The sequence below is a fragment of the Miniopterus schreibersii genome, assembly GCF_964146895.1.
Source record: "Miniopterus schreibersii genome assembly, chromosome: 11".
Classification (NCBI taxonomy): domain Eukaryota; kingdom Metazoa; phylum Chordata; class Mammalia; order Chiroptera; family Miniopteridae; genus Miniopterus; species Miniopterus schreibersii.
In genome coordinates, this window is record NC_138111.1 from 74,075,461 (window position 1) to 74,100,222 (window position 24,762).

A 24,762-nucleotide genomic window follows, 5' to 3' on the forward strand; every position below is an offset into this window, starting at 1 on the left:
GTACTAGGGTTAGAGAGATGGTTAGGGTTAGGATTGGACCTAGGGTTAGGGTTATGTTGAGGGCTAGTGTTGGAGAGACGGTTAGGGTTAGGATTGGACCTAGGGTTAGGGTTATGTTGAGGGCTTGTGTCACAGAGACGGTTAGGGTTAGGATTGGACATAGGGTTAGGGTTATGTTGAGGGCTAGGGTTAGAGAGACGGTTAGGGTGAGGATCGACCTAGGGTAAGGGTTATGTTGAGGGCTAGGGTTAGAGAGACGGTTAGGGTTAGGATTGGACCTAGGGTTAGGGTTATGTAGTGGGCTAGGGTCACAGAGACGGTTAGGGTTAGGATTGGACCTAGGGTTAGGGTTATGTTGAGGGCTAGGGTTACAGAGACGATTAGGGTTAGGATAGGACCTAGGGTTAGGGTTATGTTGAGGGCTAGGGTTAGAGAGAAGGTTAGTGTTAGGATTGGACGTAGGGTTAAGGTTATGTTGACGGCTAGGGTTAGAGAGACGGTTAGGGTTAGCATTGGACCTAGGGTTAAGTTTATGTTGAGGGCTAAGGTTAGAGAGACGTTTAGGGCTAGGATTGGACCTAGGGTTAGGGTTAGGTTGAGGGCTAGGGTTAGACAGACGGTTAGGGTGAAGATTGGACCTAGGGTTAGGGTTATGTTGAGGGCTAGGGTTAGAGAGACGGTTAGGGTTAGGATTGGTCCTAGGGTTAGGGTTATGTTGAGGGCTAGGGTCACAGAGACGGTTAGGGTTAGGATTGGACCTAGGGTTAGGGTTATGTTGAGGGCTAGTGTTAGAGAGACCCTTACGGTTAGGAATGGACCTAGGGTTAGGGTTATGTTGAGGGCTAGGGATAGAGAGACGGTTAGTGTTAGGATTGGTACTAGGGTTAGGGTTATGTTCACGGCTAGGGTTAGAGAGACGGTTAGGGTTAGGATTGGACCTAGGGTTAGGGTTATGTTGAGGGCTAGGGTTAGACAGACGGTTAGGGTGAAGATTGGACCTAGGGTTAGGGTTATGTTGAGGGCTAGTTTTAGAGAGACGGTTAGGGTTAGGATTGGACTTAGGGTTAGGGTTATGTTGAGGGCTAGGGTTAGAGAGACGGTTAGGGTTAGGATTGGACCTAGGGTTAGGGTTATGTTGAGGGCTAGGGTTAGAGAGACGGTAATGTTTAGGATTGGACCTAGGGTTAGGGTTATGTTGAGGGCTAGGGTTAGAGAGACCGTTAGGGTTAGGATTGGACCTAGGGTTAGGGTTATGTTGAGGGCTAATGTTAGAGAGACAATTAGGGTTAGGATTGGACCTAGGGTTAAGGTTATGTTGAGGGCTAGGGTTAGAGAGACGGTTAGGGTTAGGATTGGACCTAGGTTTAGCGGTAGGTTGAGTACTAGGGTTAGAGACATGGTTAGGGTTAGGATTGGACCTAGGGTTAGGGTTAGGTTGAGGGCTAGGGTTAGACAGACGAATAGGGTGAATATTGGACCTAGGGTTAGGGTTATGTTGAGGGCTAGTGTCACAGAGACGGTTAGGGTTAGGATTGGACCTAGGGTTAGGGTTATGTTGAGGGCTAGTGTTAGAGAGACGGTTAGGGTTAGGATTGGACCTAGGGTTAAGGTTATGTTGAGGGCTAGGGTTAGAGAGACGGTTAGGGTTAGGATTGGACCTAGGTTTAGCGTTAGGTTGAGTACTAGGGTTAGAGAGATGGTTAGGGTTAGGATTGGACCTAGGGTTAGGGTTATGTTGAGGGCTAGGGTTAGAGAGACGGTTAGGGTTAGGATTGGACCTAGGGTTAGGGTTAGGTTGAGGGCTAGGTTTAGAAAGACGATTTGGGTGAATATTGGACCTAGGGTTAGGGTTATGTTGAGGGCTAGGGTTAGAGAGACGGTTAGGGTTAGGATTGGACCTAGGGTTAGGGTTATGTTGAGGGCTGGGGTCACAGAAACGGTTAGGGTTAGGATTGGACCAAGGGTTAGGGTTATGTTGAGGGCTAGGGTTAGAGAGACGGTTAGGGTTAGGATTGGACCTAGGGCTAGAGTTATGTTGAGGGCTAGGTTTAGAGAGACGGTTAGGGTTAGGATTGGACCTAGGGTTAGGGTTATGTTGAGCGCTAGAGTTAGAGTGACGGTTAGGGTTAGGATTGGACCTACGGTTAGGGTTATGTTGAGGGCTAGGGTTAGAGATACGGTTAGGGTTAGGATTGGACCTAGGGTTAAGGTTATGTTGAGGGCTAGGGTTAGATAGAGGGTTAGGGCTAGGTTTGGACCTAGGGTTAGGGTTAGGTTGAGGGCTAGGTTTAGACAGAGGGTTAGGGTGAATATTGGAGCTAGCGTTAGGGTTATGTTGAGGGCTAGGTTTAGAGATTCCGTTAGGGTTAGGATTGGACCTAGGGTTAGGGTTATGTTGAGGGCTAATGTTAGAGAGACAATTAGGGTTAGGATTGGACCTAGGGTTAAGGTTATGTTGAGGGCTAGGGTTAGAGAGACGGTTAGGGTTAGGATTGGACCTAGGTTTAGCGTTAGGTTGAGTACTAGGGTTAGAGAGATGGTTAGGGTTAGGATTGGACCTAGGGTTAGGGTTATGTTGAGGGCTAGGGTTAGAGAGACGGTTAGGGTTAGGATTGGACCTAGGGTTAGGGTTAGGTTGAGGGCTAGGGTTAGAAAGACGATTTGGGTGAATATTGGACCTAGGGTTAGGGTTATGTTGAGGACTAGGGTTAGAGAGACGGTTAGGGTTAGGATTGGACCTAGGGTTAGGGTTATGTTGAGGGCTGGGGTCACAGAGACGGTTAGGGTTAGGATTGGACCTAGGGTTAGGGTTATGTTGAGGGCTAGGGTTAGAGAGACGGTTAGGTTTAGGATTGGACCTAGGTTTAGGGTTATGTTGAGGGCTAGGGTTAGCGAGACGGTTAGGGTTAGGATTGGACCTAGGGTTAGGGTTATGTTGAGGGCTAGGGTTAGAGAGACGGTTAGGGTTAGGATTGGACCTAGGTTTAGCGTTAGGTTGAGTACTAGGGTTAGAGAGATGGTTAGGGTTAGGATTGGACCTAGGGTTATGGTTATGTTGAGGGCTAGGGTTAGAGAGACGGTTAGGGTTAGGATTGGACCTAGGGTTAGGGTTATGTTGAGGGCTAGGGTTAGAGCGACGGTTAGGGTTAGGATTGGACCGAGGGTTAAGGTTATGTTGAGGGCTAGGGTCACAGAGACGGTTAGGGTTAGGATTGGACCTAGGGTTAGGGTTACGTTGAGGGCTAGTGTTAGAGAGACGGTTACGGTTAGCATTGGACCTAGGGTTAGGGTTATGTTGAGGGCTAGTGTCACAGAGACGGTTAGGGTTAGGATTGGACCTAGGGTTAGGGTTATGTTGAGGGCTAGTGTTAGAGAGACGGTTAGGGTTAGGATTGGACCTAGGGTTAGGGTTATATTGAGAGCTAGGGTTAGAGAGACGGTTAGGGTTAAGATTGGACCTAGGGTAAGGGTTATGTTGAGGGCTAGGGTTAGAGAGACGGTTAGGGTTAGGATTGGACCTAGGGTTAGGGTTATGTTGAGGGCTAGGGTTAGAGAGACGGTTAGGGTTAGGATTGGACCTAGGGTTAGGGTTATGTTGAGGGCTAGGGTTAGAGAGACGGTTAGGGTGAGGATTGGACCTAGGGTTAGGGTTATGTTGAGGGCTAGGGTTAGAGAGACAGTTAGGGTTAGGTTTGGACCTAGGGTTAAGGTTATGTTGAGGGCTAGGGTTAGAGAAACGGTTAGGGCTAGGTTTGGACCTAGGGTTAGGATTAGGTTGAGTGCAAGAGTTAGACAGACGGTTAGGGTGAAGATTGCACCTAGGGTGATGGTTATGTTGAGGGCTAGGGTAAGAGAGACGGTTAGGGTTAGGATTGGACCTAGGTTTAGGGTTATGTTGAGGGCTAGGGTTAGCGAGACGGTTAGGGTTAGGATTGGACCTAGGGTTAGGGTTATGTTGAGGGCTAGGGTTAGAGAGACGGTTAGGGTTAGGATTGGACCTAGGGTTAGGGTTATGTTGAGGGCTAGGGATAGAGAGGCGGTTAGGGTTAGGATTGGACCTAGGGTTATGGTTATGTTGAGGGCTAGGGTTAGATAGACGGTTAGGGTTAGGATTGGACCTAGGGTTAGGGTTATGTTGAGGGCTAGGGTTAGAGCGACGGTTAGGGTTAGGATTGGACCGAGGGTTAAGGTTATGTTGAGGGCAAGGGTCACAGAGACGGTTAGGGTTAGGATTGGACCTAGGGTTAGGGTTACGTTGAGGGCTAGTGTTAGAGAGACGGTTACGGTTAGCATTGGACCTAGGGTTAGGGTTATGTTGAGGGCTAGGGATAGAGAGACGGTTAGGGTTAGGATTGGACCTAGGGTTAGGGTTATGTTCAGGGCTAGGGTTAGAGAGACGGTTAGGGTTAGGATTGGACCTAGGGTTAGGGTTATGTTCAGGGCTAGGGTTAGAGAGACGGTTAGGGTTAGGATTGGACCTAGGTTTAGCGTTAGGTTGAGTACTAGGGTTAGAGAGATGGTTAGGGTTAGGATTGGACCTAGGGTTAGGGTTAGGTTGAGGGCTAGGGTTAGACAGACGAATAGGGTGAATATTGGACCTAGGGTTAGGGTTATGTTGAGGGCTAGTGTTGGAGAGACGGTTAGGGTTAGGATTGGACCTAGGGTTAGGGTTATGTTGAGGGCTAGTGTCACAGAGACGGTTAGGGTTAGGATTGGACCTAGGGTTAGGGTTATGTTGAGGGCTAGTGTTAGAGAGTCGGTTAGGGTTAGGATTGGACGTAGGGTTAGGGTTATGTTGAGGGCTAGGGTTAGAGAGACGGTTAGGGTTAGGATTGGACCTACGGTTAGGGTTATGTTGAGGGCTAGGGTTAGAGAGACGGTTAGGGTTAGGATTGGACCTAGGGTTAGGGTTATGTTGAGGGCTAGGGTTACACAGACGATTAGGGTGAATATTGTACCTAGGGTTAGGGTTATGTTGAGGGCTAGGGTTAGAGAGACGGTTAGGGTTAGGATTGGACCTAGGGTTAGGGTTATGTTTTGGGCTAGGGTCACAGAGACGGTTAGGGTTACGATTGGACCAAGGGTTAGGGTTATGTTGAGGGCTAAGGTTAGAGAGACGGTTAGGGTTAGGATTGGACCTAGGGTTAGGGTTATGTTGAGGGCTAGGTTTAGAGAGACGGTTAGGGTTAGGATTGGACCTAGGGTTAGGGTTATGTTGAGGGCTAGAGTTAGAGAGACGGTTAGGGTTAGGATTGGACCTAGGGTTAGGGTTATGCTGAGGGCTAGTGTTAGAGAGAAGGTTAGGGTTAGGATTGGACCTAGGGTTAGGGTTATGTTGAGGGCTAGTGTTAGAGAGACGGTTAGGGTTAGGATTGGACGTAGGGTTAGGGTTATGTTGAGGGCTAGGGTTAGAGAGACGGTTAGGGTTAGGATTGGACCTAGGGTTATGGTTAGCTTGAGGGCTAGGGTTAGAGAGACAATTAGGGTTAGGATTGGACCTAGGTTTAGGGGTAGGTTGAGGACTAGGGTTAGAGAGATGGTTAGGGTTAGGATTGGACCTAGGGTTAGGGTTAGGTTGAGGGCTATGGTTAGACAGACGGTTAGGGTGAAGATTGGACCTTGGGTTAGGGTTTTGTTGAGGGCTAGGGTTAGAGAGACGGTTAGGGTTAGGATTGGACCTAGGGTTAGGGTTATGTTGAGGGCTAGGGTTAGAGAGACGGTTAGGGTTATGATTGGACCTAGGGTTAGTGTTATGTTGAGGGCTAGGGTTTGAGAGACGGTTAGGGTGAGGATTGGACCTAGGGTTAGTGTTAAGTTAAGGGCTAGGGTCACAGAAAAGGTTAGGGTTAGGATTGGACCTAGGGTTAGGGTTATGTTGAGGGCTAGGTTTAGAGAGACGGTTATGGTTAGGATTGAACCTAGGGTTAGGGCTATGTTGAAGGCTAGAGTTAGAGAGACGGTTAGGGTTAGCTTGGACCTAGGATTAGGGTTATGTTGAGGGCGAGTGTTAGAGAGAGGGTTATGGCTATGTTTGGACCTAGGGTTAGGGTTAGGTTGAGGGCTAGGGTTAAATAGACGGTTAGGGTGAATATTGGACCTAGGGATAGGGTTATGTTGCGGGCTAGGGTTAGAGAGACGGTTAGGGTTATGATTGGACCTAGGGTTAGGTTTATGTTGAGGGCTAGGGTCACAGAGATGGTTAGGGTTAGGATTGGACCTATGGTTAGGGTTATGTTGAGGGCTAGGGTCACAGAGACGGTTAGGGTTAGGATTGGACCTAGGGTTAGGGTTATGTTCAGGGCTAGGGTTAGAGAGACGGTTAGGGTTAGGATTGGACCTAGGGTTAAGGTTATGTTGAGGGCTAGGGTTAGACAGACGGTTAGGGTGAAGATTGGACCTAGGGTTAGGGTTATGTTGAGGGCTAGTTTTAGAGAGACGGTTAGGGTTAGGATTAGACCTAGGGTTAGGGTTATGTTGAGGGCTAGGGTTAGAGAGACGGTTAGGCTTAGGTTTTCCTAGGATTAGGGTTATGTTGAGGGCTAGGGTTAGAGAGACGGTAATGTTTAGGATTGGACCTAGGGTTAAGGTTATGTTGAGGGCTAGGGTTAGAGAGACCGTTAGGGTTAGGATTGGACCTAGGGTTAGGGTTATGTTGAGCGCTAATGTTAGAGAGACAATTAGGGTTAGGATTGGACCTTGGGTTAAGGTTATGTTGAGGGCTAGGGTTAGAGAGACGGTTAGGGTTAGGATTGGACCTAGGTTTAGCGTTAGGTTGAGTACTAGGGTTAGAGAGATGGTTAGGGTTAGGATTGGACCTAGGGTTAGGGTTAGGTTGAGGGCTAGGGTTAGACAGACGAATAGGGTGAATATTGGACCTAGGGTTAGGGTTAGGTTGAGGGCTAGGGTTAGACAGACGATTTGGGTGAAAATTGGACCTAGGGTTAGGGTTATGTTGAGGGCTAGGGTTAGAGAGACTGTTAGGGTTAGGATTGGACCTAGGGTTAGGGTTATGTTGAGGGCTGGGGTCACAGAGACGGTTAGGGTTAGGATTGGACCAAGGGTTAGGGTTATGTTGAGGGCTAGGGTTAGAGAGACGGTTAGGGTTAGGATTGGACCTAGGCTTGGAGTTATGTTGAGGGCTAGGTTTAGAGAGACGGTTAGGGTTAGGATTGGACCTAGGGTTAGGGTTATGTTGAGGGCTAGAGTTAGAGAGACGGTTAGGGTTAGGATTGGACCTAGGGTTAGGGTTATGTTGAGGGCTAGGGATAGAGAGACGGTTAGGGTTAGTTTTGGACCTAGGGTTAGGGTTATGTTCAGGGCTAGGGTTAGAGAGACGGTTAGGGTTAGGATTGGACCTAGGGTTAAGGTTATGTTGAGGGCTAGAGTTAGACATACGGTTAGGGTGAAGATTGTACCTAGGGTTAGGGTTATGTTGAGGGCTAGTTTTAGAGAGACGGTTAGGGTTAGGATTGGACCTAGGGTTAGGGTTATGTTGAGGGCTAGGGTTAGACAGACGAATAGGGTGAATATTTGACCTAGGGATAGGGTTATGTTGAAGGCTAGGGTTAGACAGACGAATAGGGTGAAGATTGGACCTAGGGATAGGGTTATGTTGAGGGCTAGGGTTAGAGAGACGGTTAGGGTTAGGATTCGACCTAGGGTTAGGGTTATGTTGAGGGCTAGTGTCACAGAGACGGTTAGGGTTATGATTGGACCTAGGGTTAGGGTTATGTTGAGGGCTAGTGTTAGAGAGACGGTTAGGGTTAGGATTGGACCTAGGGTTAGGGTTATGTTGAGGGCTAGGGTTAGAGAGACGGTTAGGGTGAGGATTGGACCTAGGGTTAGGGTTATGTTGAGGGCTACGGTTAGACAGACGGTTAGGGTGAGGATTGGACCTAGGGTTAGGGTTATGTTGAGGGCTAGGCTTAGAGAGACGGTTAGGGTTAGGATTGGACCTAGGGTTAAGGTTATGTTAAGGGATAGGGTTAGAGAGACGGTTAGGGCTAGGTTTGGACCTAGGGTTAGGGTTAGGTTGAGGGCTAGGGTTAGACAGACGGTTAGGGTGAAGATTGCACCTAGGGTTAGGGTTATGTTGAGGGCTAGGGTTAGAGAGACGGTTAAGGTTAGGATTGGACCTATGGTTAGGGTTATGTTGAGGGCTAGGATTAGAGAGACGGTTAGGGTTAGGATTGGACCTTGGTTTATGGTTAGGTTGAGTACTAGGGTTAGAGAGATGGTTAGGGTTAGGATTGGACCTAGGGTTAGGGTTAGGTTGAGGGCTAGGGTTAGACAGACTTTTAGGGTGAATATTGGACCAAGGGTTAGGGTTATGTTGAGGGCTAGGGTTAGAGAGACGGTTAGGGTTAGGATTGGACCTAGGGTTAGGGTTATGTTGTGGGCTAGGGTCACAGAGACGGTTAGGGTTAGGATTGGACCTAGGGTTAGGGTTATGTTGAGCGTTAGGGTTAGAGAGACGGTTAGGGTTAGGATTGGACCTAGGGTTAGGGTTATGTTGAGGGCTAGGGTTAGAGAGGCGGTTAGGGTTAGGATTGGACCTAGGGTTATGGTTATGTTGAGGGCTAGGGTTAGAGAGACGGTTAGGGTTAGGATTGGACCTAGGGTTAGGGTTATGTTGAGTGCTAGGGTTAGAGAGACGGTTAGGGTTAGGATTGGACCTAGGGTTAAGGTTATGTTGAGGGCTAGGGTTAGAGAGACGGTTAGGGTTAGGTTGGACCTAGGATTAGGGTTATGTTGAGGGCTAAGGTTAGAGAGAGGGTTAGGGCTAGGTTTGGACGTAGGGTTAGGGTTAGGCTGAGGGCTAGGTTTAGACAGAAGGTTAGGGTGAATATTGGACCTAGGGTTAGGGTTATGTTGAGGGCTACGGTTAGAGAGACGGTTAGGGTTAGGATTGGACCTAGGGTTAGGGTTATGTTGGGGGCTAGGGTCAAAGAGACGGTTAGGGTTAGGATAGGACTAGGGTTAGGGTTATGATGAGGTCTAGGGTTAGAGAGACGGTTAGGGTTAAGATTGGACCTAGGGTTAAGGTTATGTTGAGGGCTAGGGTTAGAGAGACGGTTAGGGCTAGTATTGGACCTAGGGTTAGGGTTAGGTTGAGGGCTAGGGTTAGACAGATGGTTAGGGTGAAGATTGGACCTAGGGTTAGGGTTATGTTGAGGGTTAGGGTTAGAGAGACGGTTAGAGTTAGGATTGGACCTAGGGTTAGGGTTATGTTCAGGGCTAGGGTCACAGACACGGTTAGGGTTAGGATTGGACCTAGGGTTAGGGTTATGTTGAGGGCTACGGCTAGAGAGACGCTTAGGGTTAGGTTTGGACCTAGGGTTAGGGTTATGTTTAGGGCTAGGGTTAGAGTGACGGTTAGGGTTATGGTTGGACTTAGGGTTAGGGTTATGTTGAGGGCTAGGTTTAGAGAGACGGTTAGGCTTAGGATTGGACCTAGGGTTAGGGTTATGTTGAAGGCTAGGGTTAGAGTGACGGTTAGGGTTAGGATTGGACCTAGGGTTAGAGGTATGTTGAGGGCTAGGGTTAGAGAGACGGTTAGGGTTAGGATTGGACCTAGGGTTAAGGTTATGTTGAGGGCTAGGGTTAGAGAGACGGTTAGGGTGAAGATTGCACCTAGGGTTAGGGTTATGTTGAGGGCTAGGGTTAGAGAGACGGTTAGGGTTGGGATTGGACCTAGGGTTAGGGTTATGTTGAGGGCTAGGGTTAGAGAGACGGTTAGGGTTAGGATTGGACCTAGGGTTAGGGTTATTTTGAGGGCTAGGGTTAGAGAGACGGTTAGGGTTAGGATTGGACCTAGGGTTAGGGTTATGTTGAGGGCTAGGGTTAGAGAGGCGGTTAGGGTTAGGATTGGACCTAGGGTTAGGGTTATGTTGAGGGCTAGGGTTAGAGAGACGGTTAGGTTTAGTATTGGACCTAGGGTTAGGGTTATGTTGAGGGTTAGGTTTAGAGAGACGGTAAGGGTGAGGATTGGACCTAGGGTTAGGGTTATGTTGAGGGCTAGGGTTAGAGAGACGGTTAGGGTTAGGATTGGACCTAGGGTTAGGGTTATGTTGAGGGCTAGGGTTAGAGAGACGGTTAGGGTTAGGTTTGGACCTAGGGTTAGTGTTATGTTGAGGGCTAGGGTTAGAGAGACGGTTAGGGTGAGGATTGGACCTAGGGTTAGGGTTATGTTGAGGGCTAGGGTTAGAGAGACGGTTAGGGTGATTATTGGACCTAGGGTTAGGGTTATGTTGAGGGCTAGGCTTAGAGAGACGGTTAGGGTTAGGATTGGACCTAGGGTTAAGGTTATGTTAAGGGCTAGGGTTAGAGAGACGGTTAGGTCTAGGTTTGGACCTAGAGTTAGGGTTAGGTTGAGGGCTAGGGTTAGACAGACAGTTAGGGTGAAGATTGCAACTAGGGTTAGGGTTATGTTGAGGGCTAGGGTTAGAGAGACGGTTAGGGTTAGGATTGGACCTAGGGTTAGGGTTATGTTGAGGGCTACGGTTAGAGAGACGTTTAGGGTTAGGATTGGACCTAGGGTTAGGGTTATGTTGAGGGCTAGGGTTAGAGAGACCGTTAGGGTTAGGATTGGACCTAGGGTTAGGGTTATGTTGAGGGCTAGGGTTAGAGAGACGGTTAGGCTTAGGATTGGACCTAGGGTTAGGGTTATGTTGAGGGCTAGGGTTAGAGAGACGGTTAGGGTTAGGATTGGACCTAGGGTTAGGGTTATGTTGAGGGCTAGGGTTAGAGAGACGGTTAGGGTTAGGATTGGACCTAGGGTTAGGGTTATGTTGAGGGCTAGGGTTAGAGAGACGGTTAGGGTTAGGATTGGACCTAGGGTTAGGGTTATGTTGAGGGCTAGGTTTAGAGAGACGGTTAGGGTTAGGATTGGACCTAAGGTTAAGGTTATGTTGAGGGCTAGCGTTAGAGAGACGGTTAGGGCTAGAATTGGACCTAGGGTTAGGGTTAGGTTGAGGGCTAGGTTTAGACAGACTGTTAGGGTGAAGATTGGACCTAGGGTTAGGGTTATGTTGAGGGCTAGGGTTAGAGAGACGGGTAGGGTTAGGATTGGAACTAGGTTTAGGGTTATGTTGAGGGCTAGGGTCACAGAGACGGTTAGGGTTAGGATTGGACCTAGGGTTAGGGTTATGTTGAGGGCTAGGGTTAGAGAGACGGTTAGCGTTAGGATTGGACCTAGGGTTAGGGTTATGTTGAGGGCTAGGGTTAGAGAGAGGGTTAGGGTTAGGATTGGACCTAGGGTTAGGGTTATGTTGAGGGCTAGGGTTAGAGAGACGGTTAGAGCTAGGATTGGACCTAGGGTTAGGGTTAGGTTGAGGGCTAGGATTAGACAGACGGTTAGGGGTAAGATTGGACCTAGGGTTAAGGTTATGTTGAGGGCTAGGGTTAGAGAGATGGTTAGGGTTAAGATTGGACCTACGGTTAGGGTTATGTTGAGGGCTAGGGTTAGAGAGACGGTTAGGGTTAGGATTGGACATAGGGTTAGGGTTATGTTGAGGGCTAGGGTTAGAGAAACGGTTAGGGTGAGGATCGACCTAGGGTAAGGGTTATGTTGAGGGCTAGGGTTAGAGAGACGGTTAGGGTTAGGATTGGACCTAGGGTTAGGGTTATGTAGTGGGCTAGGGTCACAGAGACGGTTAGGGTTAGGATTGGACCTAGGGTTAGGGTTATGTTGAGGGCTAGGGTAGAGAGACGGTTAGGGTTAGGATTGGACCTAGGGTTAAGGTTATGTTGAGGGCTAGGGTTAGAGAGACAATTAGGGTTAGGATTGGACTTAGGGTTAGGGTTATGTTGAGGGCTAGGTTTAGAGAGACGGTTAGGCTTAGGATTGGACCCAGGGTTAGGGTTATGTTGAGGGCTAGGGTTAGAGTGACGGTTAGGGTTAGGATTGGACCTAGGGTTAGGGTTATGTTGAGGGCTAGGCTTAGAGAGACGGTTAGGGTTAGGATTGGACGTAGGGTTAGGGTTATGTTGAGGGCTAGGTTTAGAGAGACGGTTAGGATTAGGATTGGACCTAGGGTTAGGGTTATGTTGAGGGCTAGGGTTAGAGAGACGGTTAGGGTTAGGATTGGACCTAGGGTTAGGGTTATGTTGAGGGCTAGGGTTAGAGAGACGGTTAGGGCTAGGTTTGGACCTAGGGTTAGGGTTAGGTTGAGGGCTAGGGTTAGACAGACGGTTAGGGTGAAGATTGCACCTAGGGTTAGGGTTATGTTGAGGGCTAGGGTTAGAGAGACGGTTAAGGTTAGGATTGGACCTGGGTTAGGGTTATGTTGAGGGCTAGGGTTAGAGAGACGGTTAGGGTTAGGATTGGACCTAGGGTTAGGGTTATGTTGAGGGCTAGGATTAGAGAGACGGTTAGGGTTAGGATTGGACCTTGGTTTATGGTTAGGTTGAGTTCTAGGGTTAGAGAGATGGTTAGGGTTAGGATTGGACCTAGGGTTAGGGTTAGGTTGAGGGCTAGGGTTAGAGAGTCGGTTAGGGTTAGGATTGGACCTAGGGTTAGGGTTATATTGAGGGCTAGGGTTAGAGAGGCGGTTAGGGTTAGGATTGGACCTAGGGTTAGGGTTATTTTGAGGGCTAGGGTTAGAGAGACGGTTAGGGTTAGGATTGGACCTAGGGTTAGGGTTATGTTGAGTGCTAGGGTTAGAGAGACGGTTAGGGTTAGGCTTGGACCTAGGGTTAAGGTTATGTTGAGGGCTAGGGTTAGAGAGACGGTTAGGGTTAGGTTGGACCTAGGATTAGGGTTAGGTTGAGGGCTAGGGTTAGAGAGAGGGTTAGGGCTAGGTTTGGACCTAGGGTTAGGGTTAGGCTGAGGGCTAGGTTTAGACAGACGGTTAGGGTGAATATTGGACCTAGGGTTAGGGTTATGTTGAGGGCTACGGTTAGAGAGACGGTTAGGGTTAGGATTGGACCTAGGGTTAGGGTTATGTGGGGGCTAGGGTCAAAGAGACGGTTAGGGTTAGGATAGGACTAGGGTTAGGGTTATGTTGAGCGTTAGGGTTAGAGAGACGGTTAGGGTTAGGATTGGACCTAGGGTTAGGGTTATATTGAGGGCTAGGGTTAGAGAGGCGGTTAGGGTTAGGATTGGACCTAGGGTTAGGGTTATGTTGAGGGCTAGGGTTAGAGAGACGGTTAGGGTTAGGATTGGACCTAGGGTTAGGGTTATGTTGAGTGCTAGGGTTAGAGAGACGGTTAGGGTTAGGATTGGACCTAGGGTTAAGGTTATGTTGAGGGCTAGGGTTAGAGAGACGGTTAGGGTTAGGTTGGACCTAGGATTAGGGTTAGGTTGAAGGCTAGGGTTAGAGAGAGGGTTAGGGCTAGGTTTGGACCTAGGGTTAGGGTTAGGCTGAGGGCTAGGTTTAGACAGACGGTTAGGGTGAATATTGGACCTAGGGTTAGGGTTATGTTGAGGGCTAGGGTTAGAGAGACGGTTAGGGTTAAGATTGGACCTAGGGTTAAGGTTATGTTGAGGGCTAGGGTTAGAGAGACGGTTAGGGCTAGTATTGGACCTAGGGTTAGGGTTAGGTTGAGGGCTAGGGTTAGACAGATGGTTAGGGTGAAGATTGGACCTAGGGTTAGGGTTATGTTGAGGGTTAGGGTTAGAGAGACGGTTAGCGTTAGGATTGGACCTAGGGTTAGGGTTATGTTGAGGGCTAGGGTCACAGAGACAGTTAGGGTTAGGATTGGTCCTAGGGTTAGGGTTATGTTGAGGTCTAGGGCTAGAGAGACGCTTAGGGTTAGGTTTGGACCTAGGGTTAGGGTTATGTTTAGGGCTAGGGTTAGAGTGACAGTTAGGGTTATGGTTGGACTTAGGGTTAGGGTTATGTTGAGGGCTAGGTTTAGAGAGACGGTTAGGCTTAGGATTGGACCTAGGGTTAGGGTTATGTTGAGGGTAGGGTTAGAGTGACGGTTAGGGTTAGGATTGGACCTAGGGTTAGGGTTATGTTCAGGGCTAGGGTTAGAGAGACGATTAGGGTTAGGATTGGACCTAGGGTTAAGGTTATGTTGAGGGCTAGGGTTAGAGAGACGGTTAGGTTGAAGATTGCACCTAGGGTTAGGGTTATGTTGAGGGCTAGGGTTAGAGAGACGGTTAGGGTTGGGATTGGACCTAGGGTTAGGGTTATGTTGAGGGCTAGGGTTAGAGAGACGGTTAGGGTTAGGATTGGACGTAGGGTTAGGGTTATGTTGAGGGCTAGGGTTGGAGAGACGGTTAGGGTTAGGATTGGACCTAGGGTTAGGGTTATGTTGAGGGCTAGGGTTAGAGAGGCGGTTAGGGTTAGGATTGGACCTAGGGTTAGGGTTATGTTGAGGGCTATGGTTAGAGAGACGGTTAGGTTTAGTATTGGACCTAGGATAGGGTTATGTTGAGGGTTAGGTTTAGAGAGACGGTAAGGGTGAGGATTGGACCTAGGATTAGGGTTATGTTGAGGGCTAGGGTTAGAGAGACGGTTTGGGTTAGGATTGGACCCAGGGTTAGAGTTATGTTGAGGGCTAGGATTAGAGAGACGGTTAGGGTTAGGTTTGGACCTAGGGTTAGGGTTATGTTGAGGGCTAGGGTTAGAGAGACGGTTAGGGTTAGGATTGGACCTAGGGTTAGGGTTATGTTGAGGGCTAGGGTTAGAGAGACGGTTAGGGTGAGGATTGGACCTAGGGTTAGGGTTATGTTGAGGGCTAGGCTTAGAGAGACGGTTAGGGTTAGGATTGGACCTAGGGTTAAGGTTATGTTAAGGGCTAGGTTTAGAGAGACGGTTAGGTCTAGGTTTGGACCTAGAGTTAGGGTTAGGTTGAGGGCTAGGGTTAGACAGACAGTTAGGGTGAAGATTGCAACTAGGGTTAGGGTTATGTTGAGGGCTAGGGTTAGAGAGACGGTTAGGGTTAGGATTGGACCTAGGGTTAGGGTTATGTTGAGGGCTACGGTTAGAGAGACGTTTAGGGTTAGGATTGGACCTAGGGTTAGGGTTATGTTGAGGGCTAGGGTTAGAGAGACGGTTAGGGTTAGGATTGGACCTAGGGTTAGGGTTATGTTGAGGGCTAGGGTTAGAGAGATGGTTAGGGTTAGGATTGGACCTAGGGTTAAGGTTATGTTGAGGGCTAGGGTTAGAGAGACGGTTAGGGTTAGGTTGGACCTAGGATTAGGGTTATGTTGAGGACTAGGGTTAGAGAGACGGTTAGGGTAGGTTTGGACCTAGGGTTAGGGTTATGTTGAGGGCTACGGTTAGAGAGACGGTTAGGGTTAGGATTGGACCTAGGGTTAGGGTTATGTTGAGGGCTAGGGTTAGAGAGACGGTTAGGGTTAGGATTGGACCTAAGGTTAAGGTTATGTTGAGGGCTAGGGTTAGAGAGAGGGTTAGGGCTAGGATTGGACCTAGGGTTAGGGTTAGGTTGAGGGCTAGGTTTAGACAGACTGTTAGGGTGAAGATTGGACCTAGGGTTAGGGTTATGTTGAGGGCTAGGGTTAGAGAGACGGTTAGAGCTAGGATTGGACCTAGGGTTAGGGTTATGTTGAGGGCCAGGGTCACAGAGACGGTTAGGGTTAGGATTGGACCTAGGGTTAGGGTTATGTTGAGGGCTAGGGTCACAGAGACGGTTAGGGTTAGGATTGGACCTAGGGTTAGGGTTATGTTGAGGGCTAGGGTCACAGAGACGGTTAGGGTTAGGATTGGACCTAGGGTTAGGGTTATGTTGAGGTCTAGGGCTAGAGAGACGCTTAGGGTTAGGTTTGGACCTAGGGTTAGGGTTATGTTTAGGGCTAGGGTTAGAGTGACGGTTAGGGTTATGGTTGGACTTAGGGTTAGGGTTATATTGAGGGCTAGGTTTAGAGAGACGGTTAGGCTTAGGATTGGACCTAGGATAGGGTTATGTTGAGGGTTAGGTTTAGAGAGACGGTAAGGGTGAGGATTGGACCTAGGATTAGGGTTATGTTGAGGGCTAGGGTTAGAGAGACGGTTTGGGTTAGGATTGGACCCAGGGTTAGAGTTATGTTGAGGGCTAGGATTAGAGAGACGGTTAGGGTTAGGTTTGGACCTAGGGTTAGGGTTATGTTGAGGGCTAGGGTTAGAGAGACGGTTAGGGTTAGGATTGGACCTAGGGTTAGGGTTATGTTGAGGGCTAGGGTTAGAGAGACGGTTAGGGTGAGGATTGGACCTAGGGTTAGGGTTATGTTGAGGGCTAGGCTTAGAGAGACGGTTAGGGTTAGGATTGGACCTAGGGTTAAGGTTATGTTAACGGCTAGGTTTAGAGAGACGGTTAGGTCTAGGTTTGGACCTAGAGTTAGGGTTAGGTTGAGGGCTAGGGTTAGACAGACAGTTAGGGTGAAGATTGCAACTAGGGTTAGGGTTATGTTGAGGGCTAGGGTTAGAGAGACGGTTAGGGTTAGGATTGGACCTAGGGTTAGGGTTATGTTGAGGGCTACGGTTAGAGAGACGTTTAGGGTTAGGATTGGACCTAGGGTTAGGGTTATGTTGAGGGCTAGGGTTAGAGAGACGGTTAGGGTTAGGATTGGACCTAGGGTTAGGGTTATGTTGAGGGCTAGGGTTAGAGAGACGGTTAGGGTTAGGATTGGACCTAGGGTTAAGGTTATGTTGAGGGCTAGGGTTAGAGAGACGGTTAGGGTTAGGTTGGACCTAGGATTAGGGTTATGTTGAGGACTAGGGTTAGAGAGACGGTTAGGGTAGGTTTGGACCTAGGGTTAGGGTTATGTTGAGGGCTACGGTTAGAGAGACGGTTAGGGTTAGGATTGGACCTAGGGTTAGGGTTATGTTGAGGGCTAGGTTTAGAGAGACGGTTAGGGTTAGGATTGGACCTAAGGTTAAGGTTATGTTGAGGGCTAGGGTTAGAGAGAGGGTTAGGGCTAGGATTGGACCTAGGGTTAGGGTTAGGTTGAGGGCTAGGTTTAGACAGACTGTTAGGGTGAAGATTGGACCTAGGGTTAGGGTTATGTTGAGGGCTAGGGTTAGAGAGACGGGTAGGGTTAGGATTGGAACTAGGGTTAGGGTTATGTTGAGGGCCAGGGTCACAGAGACGGTTAGGGTTAGGATTGGACCTAGGGTTAGGGTTATGTTGAGGGCTAGGGTTAGAGAGACGGTTAGCGTTAGGATTGGACCTAGGGTTAGGGTTATGTTGAGGGCTAGGGTTAGAGAGACGGTTAGGATTAGGATTGGACGTAGGGTTAAGGTTATGTTGAGGGCTAGGGTTAGAGAGACGGTTAGAGCTAGGATTGGACCTAGGGTTAGGGTTAGGTTGAGGGCTAGGATTAGACAGACGGTTAGGGTGAAGATTGGACCTAGGGTTAGGGTTATGTTGAGGGCTAGGGTTACAGAGAAGGTTAGGGTTAGGATTGGACCTAGGGATAGGGTTATGTTGGGGGCTAGGGTCAAAGAGACGGTTAGGGTTAGGATAGGACTAGGGTTAGGGTTATGTTGAGGGCTAGGGTTAGAGAGACGTTTAGGGTTAAGATTGGACCTAGGGTTAAGGTTATGTTGAGGGCTAGGGTTAGAGAGACGGTTAGGGCTAGTATTGGACCTAGGGTTAGGGTTAGGTTGAGGGCTAGGGTTAGACAGATGGTTAGGGTGAAGATTGGTCCTAGGGTTAGGGTTATGTTGAGGGTTAGGGTTAGAGAGACGGTTAGGGTTAGGATTGGACCTAGGGTTAGGGTTATGTTGAGGGCTAGGGTCACAGAGACGGTTAGGGTTAGGATTGGACCTAGGGTTAGGGTTATGTTGAGGTCTAGGGCTAGAGAGACGCTTAGGGTTAGGTTTGGACCTAGGGTTAGGGTTATGTTTAGGGCTAGGGTTAGAGTGACGGTTAGGGTTATGGTTGGACTTAGGGTTAGGGTTATGTTGAGGGCTAGGTTTAGAGAGACGGTTAGGCTTAGGATTGGACCTAGGGTTAGGGTTATGTTGAGGGCTAGGGTTAGAGTGACGGTTAGGGTTAGGATTGGACCTAGGGTTAGGGTTATGTTGAGGGCTAGGGTTAGAGAGACGGTTTGGGTTAGAATTGGACCTAGGGTTAAGGTTATGTTGAGGGCTAGGGTTAGAGAGACGGTTAGGGTGAAGATTGCACCTAGGGTTAGGGTTATGTTGAGGTCTAGGGTTAGAGAGACGGTTAGGGTTAGGATTGGAACTAAGGTTAGGGGTATGTTGAGGGTTAGGGTCACAGAGACGGTTGGGGTTAGGATTGGACCTAGGGTTAAGGTTATGTTGAGGGCTAGGGTTAGAGAGACGGTTAAGGCGAGGATTGGACCTAGGGTTAGGGTTATATTGAAGGCTAGGGTTAGAGAGACGGTTAGGGTTAGGATTGGACCTAGGGTTAGGGTTATGTTGAGGGCTAGGGTTAGAGAGACGGTTAGGGTTAGGATTGGACCTAGGGTTAGGGTTATGTTGAGGGCTAGGATTAGAGAGACGGTTAGGGTTAGGATCGGACCTAGGGTTAGGATTATGTTGAGGGCTAGGGTTAGAGAGACGGTTAGGGTTAGGATTGGACGTAGGGTTAGGGTTATGTTGAGGGCTAGGGTTAGAGAGACGGTTAGGGTGAGGATTGGACCTAGGGTTAGGGTTATATTGAGGGCTAGGGTTAGAGAGACGGTTAGGGTTAGGATTGGACCTAGTGTTAGGGTAAGGTTGAGGGCTAGGGTCACAGACACGGTTAGGGTTAGGATTGGACCTAGGGTTAGGGTTATGTTGAGGGCTAGGGTTAGAGAGACGGTTATTGTTAGGATTGGACCTAGGGTTAGGGTTATGTTGAGGGCTAGGGTTAGAGAGACGGTTAGGGTTAGGATTGGACCTAGGGTTAGGGTTATGTTGAGGGCTAGGGTTAGAGAGACGGTTAGGGTGAGGATTGGACCTAGGGTTAGGGTTATATTGAGGGCTAGGGTTAGAGAGACGGTTAGGGTTAGGATTGGACCTAGTGTTAGGGTTATGTTGAGGGTTACGGTTAGAGAGACGGTTAGGGTTAGGATTGGACCTAGGGTTAAGGTTATGTTGAGGGCTAAGGTTAGAGAGATGGTTACGGCTAGGATTCGACCTAGGGTTAGGGTTAGTTTGAGGTCTAGGGTTAGACAGACGGTTAGGGTGAAGATTGGACCTAGGGTTAGGGTTATGTTGAGGGCTAGGTTAGAGAGACGGTTAGGGTTAGGATTGGACCTAGGGTTAGGGTTATGTTGAGGGCTAGGTCACAGAGACGGTTAGGGTTAGGATTGGACCTAGGGTTTGGGTTATGTTGAGGGCTAGGGTTAGAGAGACGGTTAGGGTTAGGATTGGCCCTAGGGTTAGGGTTTTGTTGAGGGCTAGGGTTAGAGAGACGGTTAGGGTTAGGATTGGACCTAGGGTTAGGGTTATGTTGAGGGCTAGGGTTAGAGAGATGGTTAGGGTTAGGATTGGACCTAGGGTTAGGGTTATGTTCAGGGCTAGGGTTAGAGAGACAATTAGGGTTAGGATTGGACCTAGGATTAGGGTTATGTTGAGGGCTAGGGTTAGAGGGACGGTTAGGGTTAGGATTGGACCTAGGTTTAGGGTTAGGTTGAGTATTGGGTTAGAGAGATGGTTAGGGTTAGGATTGGACCTAGGGTTAGGGTTAGGTTGAGGGCTAGGGTTAGACAGAGGGTTAGGGTGAATATTGGACCTAGGGTTAGAGTTATGTTGAGGGCTAGGGTCACAGAGACGGTTAGGGTTAGGATTGGACCTAGGGTTTTGGTTATGTTGAGGGCTAGGGTTAGAGAGACGGTTAGGGTTAGGATTGGACCTAGTGTTAGGGTAAGGTTGAGGGCTAGGGTCACAGACACGGTTAGGGTTAGGATTGGACCTAGGGTTAGGGTTATGTTGAGGGCTAGGGTTAGAGAGACGGTTATTGTTAGGATTGGACCTAGGGTTAGGGTTATGTTGAGGGCTAGGGTTAGAGAGACGGTTAGGGTTAGGATTGGACCTAGGGTTAGGGTTATGTTGAGGGCTAGGGTTAGAGAGACGGTTAGGGTGAGGATTGGACCTAGGGTTAGGGTTATATTGAGGGCTAGGGTTAGAGAGACGGTTAGGGTTAGGATTGGACCTAGTGTTAGGGTTATGTTGAGGGTTACGGTTAGAGAGACGGTTAGGGTTAGGATTGGACCTAGGGTTAAGGTTATGTTGAGGGCTAAGGTTAGAGAGACGGTTACGGCTAGGATTCGACCTAGGGTTAGGGTTAGTTTGAGGTCTAGGGTTAGACAGACGGTTAGGGTGAAGATTGGACCTAGGGTTAGGGTTATGTTGAGGGCTAGGTTAGAGAGACGGTTAGGGTTAGGATTGGACCTAGGGTTAGGGTTATGTTGAGGGCTAGGTCACAGAGACGGTTAGGGTTAGGATTGGACCTAGGGTTTGGGTTATGTTGAGGGCTAGGGTTAGAGAGACGGTTAGGGTTAGGATTGGCCCTAGGGTTAGGGTTTTGTTGAGGGCTAGGGTTAGAGAGACGGTTAGGGTTAGGATTGGACCTAGGGTTAGGGTTATGTTGAGGGCTAGGGTTAGAGAGATGGTTAGGGTTAGGATTGGACCTAGGGTTAGGGTTATGTTCAGGGCTAGGGTTAGAGAGACAATTAGGGTTAGGATTGGACCTAGGATTAGGGTTATGTTGCGGGCTAGGGTTAGAGGGACGGTTAGGGTTAGGATTGGACCTAGGTTTAGGGTTAGGTTGAGTATTGGGTTAGAGAGATGGTTAGGGTTAGGATTGGACCTAGGGTTAGGGTTAGGTTGAGGGCTAGGGTTAGACAGAGGGTTAGGGTGAATATTGGACCTAGGGTTAGAGTTATGTTGAGGGCTAGGGTCACAGAGACGGTTAGGGTTAGGATTGGACCTAGGGTTTTGGTTATGTTGAGGGCTAGGGTTAGAGAGACGGTTAGGGTTAGGATTGGACCTAGGGTTAGGGTTATGTTGAGGGATAGGGTTAGAGAGACGATTAGGGTTAGGATTGGATCTAGGGTTAGGGTTATGTTGAAGGCTAGGGTCACAGAGACGGTTAGGGTTAGGATTGGACCTAGGGTTAGGGTTATATTGAGGGCTAGGGTTAGAGAGATGGTTAGGGTTGGGATTGGATCTAGGGTTAGGGTTAGGTTGAAGGCTAGGTTTAGAGAGACGGTTAGGGTGAAGATTGGACCTAGGGTTCGGGTTATGTTGAGGGCTAGGGTTAGAGAGACGGTTAGGGTTAGGATTGGACCTACGGTTAGGGTTATGTTGAGGGCTAGGGTCACAGAGACGGTTAGGGTTAGGATTGGACCTAGGGTTAGGGTTATGTTGAGGGCTAGGGTTAGAGAGACGGTTAGGGTTAGGATTGGACCTAGGGTTAGGGTTATGTTGAGGGCTAGGCTTAGAGAGACGGTTAGGGTTAGGATTGGACCTAGGGTTAGGGTCATGTTGAGGGCTAGGTTTAGAGAGACGGTTAGGGCTAGGATTGGACCTAGGTTAGGGCTAGGTTGAGGGCTAGGGTTAGACAGACCGTTAGGGTGAAGATTGGACCTAGGGTTAGGGTTGTGTTGAGGGCTAGGGTTAGAGAGACGGTTAGGGTTAGGATTGGACATAGGGTTAGGGTTATGTTGAGGGCTAATGTTAGAGAGACAATTAGGGTTAGGATTGGACCTAGGGTTAAGGTTATGTTGAGGGCTAGGGTTAGAGAGATGGTTAGGGTTGGGATTGGACCTAGGGTTAGGGTTATGTTGAGGGCTAGGGTTAGAGAGACGGTTAGGGTTAGGATTGGACCTAGGGTTAGGGTTATGTTGCGGGCTAGGTTTAGAGAGACGGTTAGGGTTAGGATTGGACCTAGGGTTAGGGTTATGTTGAGGGCTAATGTTAGAGAGACAATTAGGGTTAGGATTGGACCTAGGGTTAAGGTTATGTTGAGGGCTAGGGTTAGAGAGACGGTTAGGGTTAGGATTGGAGCTAGGTTTAGCGTTAGGGTGAGTACTAGGGTTAGAGAGATGGTTAAGGTTAGGATTGGACCTAGGGTTACAGTTATGTTGAGGGCTAGGGTTAGAGAGACGGTTAGGGTGAGGATTGGACCTAGGGTTAGGGTTATATTGAGGGCTAGGGTTAGAGAGACGGTTAGGGTTAGGATTGGACCTAGGGTTAGGGTTATGTTGAGGGCTAGGGTTAGAGAGTCGGTTAGGGTTAGGATTGGACCTAGGGTTAAGGTTATGTTGAGGGCTAGGGTTAGAGTGACGGTTAGGGCTAGGATTGGACCTAGGGTTAGGGTTAGGTTGAGGGCTAGGGTTAGAAAGACGGTTAGGGTGAAGATTGGACCTAGGGTTAGGGTTATGTTGAGGGCTAGGGTTAGAGAGACGGTTAGGGTTAGGATTGGAACTAAGGTTAGGGGTATGTTGAGGATTAGGGTCACAGAGACGGTTGGGGTTAGGATTGGACGTAGGGTTAGGGTTATGTTGATTGCTAGGGTTAGAGAGTCGGTTAGGGTTAGGATTGGACCTAGGGTTAAGGTTATGTTTAGGGCTAGGGTTAGAGAGACGGTTATGGTTAGGATTGGACCTAAGGTTAGGGTTATGTTGAGAGTTAGGGTCACAGAGACGGTTGGGGTTAGGATTGGACCTAGAGTTAGGGTTATGTTGAGGGCTAGGGTTAGAGAGACGGTTAGGGCGAGGATTGGACCTAGGGTTAGGGTTATATTGAAGGCTAGGGTTAGAGAGACGGTTAGGGTTAGGATTGGACGTAGGGTTAGGGTTATGTTGAGGGCTAGGGTTAGAGAGACGGTTAGGGTGAGGATTGGACCTAGGGTTAGGGTTATATTGAGGGCTAGGGTTAGAGAGACGGTTAGGGTTAGGATTGGACCTAGTGTTAGGGTAAGGTTGAGGGCTAGGGTCACAGACACGGTTAGGGTTAGGATTGGACCTAGGGTTAGGGTTATGTTGAGGGCTAGGGTTAGAGAGACGGTTATTGTTAGGATTGGAAGTAGGGTTAGGGTTATGTTGAGGGCTAGGTTTAGAGAGACGGTTAGGGTTAGGATTGGACCTAGGGTTAGGGTTATGTTGCGGGCTAGGGTTAGAGAGACGGTTAGGGTTAGGATTGGACCTAGGGTTAAGGTTATGTTGAGGGCTAGGGTTAGAGAGACAGTTAGGGCTAGGTTTGGTCCTAGGGTTAGGGTTAGGTTGAGGGCTAGGGTTAGACAGACAGTTAGGGTGAGGATTGGACCTAGGGTTAGGGTTATATTGAGGGCTAGGGTTAGAGAGACGGTTAGGGTTAGGATTGGACCTAGGGTTAAGTTTATGTTGAGGGCTAGGGTTAGAGAGGCAGTTAGGGCTAGGTTTGGTCCTAGGGTTAGGGTTAGGTTGAGGGCTAGGGTTAGACAGACAGTTAGGGTGAAGGTTGCACCTAGGGTTAGGGTTATGTTGAGGGCTAGGGTTAGAGAGACGGTTACGGTGAGGATTGGACCTAGGGTAAGTGTTAAGTTGAGGGCTAGGGTTAGAGAGACTGTTAGGGTTAGGATTGGACCTAGGCTTAGGGTTATATTGAGGACTAGGGTTAGAGAGACGTTTAGGGTTAGGATAGGACCTAGGGTTAGGGTTACGTTGAAGGCTAGGGTTAGAGAGACGGTTAGGGTTAGGATTGGAGCTAAGGTTAAGGTTATGTTTAGGGCTAGGGTTAAGAGACGGTTAGAGCTAGGATTGGGCCTAGGGTTAGGGTTAGGTTGAGGGCTAGCGTCACAGAGACGGTTAGGGTTAGGATTGGACCTAGGGTTAGGGTTATGTTGAGGGCTAGGGTTAGAGAGACGGTTATGGTTAGGATTGGACCTAGGGTTAGGGTTATGTTGAGGGCTAGGCTTAGAGAGACGGTTAGGGTTAGGATTGGACCTAGGTTTAGGGTTATGTTGAGGGCTAATGTTAGAGAGACAATTAGGGTTAGGATTGGACCTAGGGTTAAGGTTATGTTGAGGGCTAGGGTTAGAGAGATGGTTAGGGTTGGGATTGGACCTAGGGTTAGGGTTATGTTGAGGGCTAGGGTTAGAGAGACGGTTAGGGTTAGGATTGGACCTAGGGTTAGGGTTATGTTGAGGGCTAGGCTTAGAGAGACGGTTAGGGTTAGGATTGGACCTAGGGTTAGGGTTATGTTGAGGGCTAATGTTAGAGAGACAATTAGGATTAGGATTGGACCTAGGGTTAAGGTTATGTTGAGGGCTAGGGTTAGAGAGACGGTTAGGGTTAGGATTGGACCTAGGTTTAGCGTTAGGTTGAGTACTAGGGTTAGAGAGATGGTTAAGGTTAGGATTGGACCTAGGGTTACGGTTATGTTGAGGGCTAGGGTTAGAGAGACGGTTAGGGTGAGGATTGGACCTAGGGTTAGGGTTATATTGAGGGCTAGGGTTAGAGAGACGGTTAGGGTTAGGATTGGACCTAGGGTTAGGGTTATGTTGAGGGCTAGGGTTAGAGAGTCGGTTAGGGTTAGGATTGGACCTAGGGTTAAGGTTATGTTGAGGGCTAGGGTTAGAGTGACGGTTAGGGCTAGGATTGGACCTAGGGTTAGGGTTAGGTTGAGGGCAAGATTTAGAAAGACGGTTAGGGTGAAGATTGGACCTAGGGTTAGGGTTATGTTGAGGGCTAGGGTTAGAGAGACGGTTAGGGTTAGGATTGGAACTAAGGTTAGGGGTATGGTGAGGATTAGGGTCACAGAGACGGTTGGGGTTAGGATTGGACGTAGGGTTAGGGTTATGTTGATTGCTAGGGTTAGAGAGTCGGTTAGGGTTAGGATTGGACCTAGGGTTAAGGTTATGTTGAGGGCTAGGTTT